A 2,500-nucleotide genomic window follows, 5' to 3' on the forward strand; every position below is an offset into this window, starting at 1 on the left:
CCCAGTGTAAAGTTATATGCATGTGTAAGAAATAATACTGAGTACGATTAAAATCTATTTGGAAAAAGTAGAGTTGGAAAAGGATCGTGACTTACTTATCAGTAATGACCTTAAAGAAACTAAATATTGTATTTCTGCCCCAGAGAAAGTAAATAGGATGCTAGACTTGTTCACACGATATTTTGATTTCCTATATACAACTATCATCAATCAATTGTATAGATTGTCAATATACATTTGTAATTTGCTTTTTCTGTATGGTCATCATATTTCATTAAAGGCACTGATAGATTGGAAAGAGTAGCCTACAGCGGCGAGCAGCATTATTCATATCAAATATAAGAAACAATTTATACAAAAACCGCTTAGGGCATTTTTATCTACAGTGTTCTCTCTCTCTCTCTCTCTCAGAAAAGGAACTCATGTGGACTTGAAAGTCACTGATATAATCAAAACTGTAGAGATGATTTTTTTTTTTCACTAAATACTAACCGAAAGATAATTAATGCCTCTACTAGGATGTTAAAACGTAGATTTGATCTAGAAATAGATTAAAACAAATTAGCCAGTCATGTTGTCAACAAATGGAATAACCTGCCAGGCAATTTAGAACATAGTTCAAAATTTTGAAATTCACTTGGATTGTTTCTAATCCTACTATAGACCGAAAGGGCTCATAGTGGCATATTTATTACTTGGTGTAATGTAACTCAACTTCAAAATGTGCATTTTTAATACATGGGATTCACAAAAAGCATGCAAGTCCCATAATGTGATATAAATTTACTAGAATCAGTACAGGGAAGAATGACCAAAATGATACATGGACGAGGAAAAGGCTTGGGCACTTTAATTTACACAGAGTGCGGGGTGATCTAACAGAGGTGTTCAAGTGGACGAAGGACTTTAACAAGGATGATGCAAACAATGTCATCATAATAAGACTGCAGGGCAGGACTCGCAATAATGTATTTAAACTGAACAAACTTAAATCTAAGAAATAAATAGGCAAGAACTGGTCAACGAATGGAATAAACTTAAAAACTTTGTAGTAAGCGCTAAAAATATCGGTTGTTTTAAGAAAAGGTTAGATAATTATATGAATGATAATGATATGTGCTAATGGACATGGAACTTCCTAGTTTAGGCTTTATGATCTCCTGCAGTGTCCTTTCTTATGTTCTTTTATCTTCGAGGATCAGTTATTGGCTGAATTTTTCTTAAAAAATACATATATACAATTCTTATCATTTCGAAAACAATTACTGGCTGTTCTTTCTATGAACATTTCTTATAATTTCGAAACATATTTATTGGCTGGATTATCTGAGAGCATCATTGCTATTATTTTCATATATGTAAGAAAGCGCCATACTCTCCCCACCCAAAAACCGTGGTTTATCAACGTTCTCCCAAGATTGCAGGAAGGAAAGGAGAAGGCTGCTCGAATCTGCCCCAACTTTTCTTAGCAACCGAACATGCGTCAGTAATACTCTTATCTTTCTTTGCCCTTCTACATTACAACCACCATTATCAATACTATCCACCACTCTTGTGTCATTACAGTAACAGGTCATTAATTTGTTTTTAACGCAAACCAAATTGTATATTACATTGTAACAACTTATCCGTCTATATATATATATTCTAAAAACAAAATATTTGGCATTAGTGAAGGAGCCTGGAACATAACCTCTTCATTGTGGCGTAACAGATAGATTAATATCGGACAATGCCACTCATTTTGGAGAATGTCTTCATGGATTCCATCACAAACTCTAAGCAGGACACTTGCAAATTCAAAGGGCTTTGATCAGTTAAGTACTGAGTCTATGTTGTACTCCAGTGTGTAGTAATCATATTGCAATTGTCTCTTGAAAATCACTAGTTATTCACACATGGAGGTGACACTCATTGTTTGATGACACTAGGGACAACACGAGGTGAATGGCAATAAAATAGACTGATAAAGTCCTTAAATATTTTTTACATCTATGTCTGTAACCAACAAAGAAGCCAGCTAGTTACATATTATATTCTATAAAGTACGTAGTTTGTTAGTTTTCTGAAAAAAATATAAGTTATACACGAACCATAAAAAAACACTCAACCTTCTGTAAGGGGCAACTGTTGGCCGAGAAGCGTATTTGAATACAGCTAAACGATCTCTTTACAGTCACTATTATAAAGATTATTTTACTATTTGTTTCGAATGATACTAATCGCGAAAGTTAATAATAGATTAATTTCACTTCCAGCCAGCGTTATGTCGTCAGCCTCACGCAGATATTACAATTTCCGTTTCCATAACTATTAGGAAAAAATCACACCTGATTCAATGATTCATTACATAGAAATTTTTATTAGCCGCGTACTATGTTATTCTTGAGGTATGTGCCAGACAAATTAATTATCATTCATATATCTGTTAAAGATCACTATTCATGTGCACAATCCATATACACTTTCCACTTTGCATAGCTCGAACAGTTTTTTACTG

This window comes from Oratosquilla oratoria, chromosome 38 (genome assembly GCF_046742065.1).
Source record: "Oratosquilla oratoria isolate Oo_2021 chromosome 38, ASM4674206v1, whole genome shotgun sequence".
NCBI lineage: Eukaryota > Metazoa > Arthropoda > Malacostraca > Stomatopoda > Squillidae > Oratosquilla > Oratosquilla oratoria.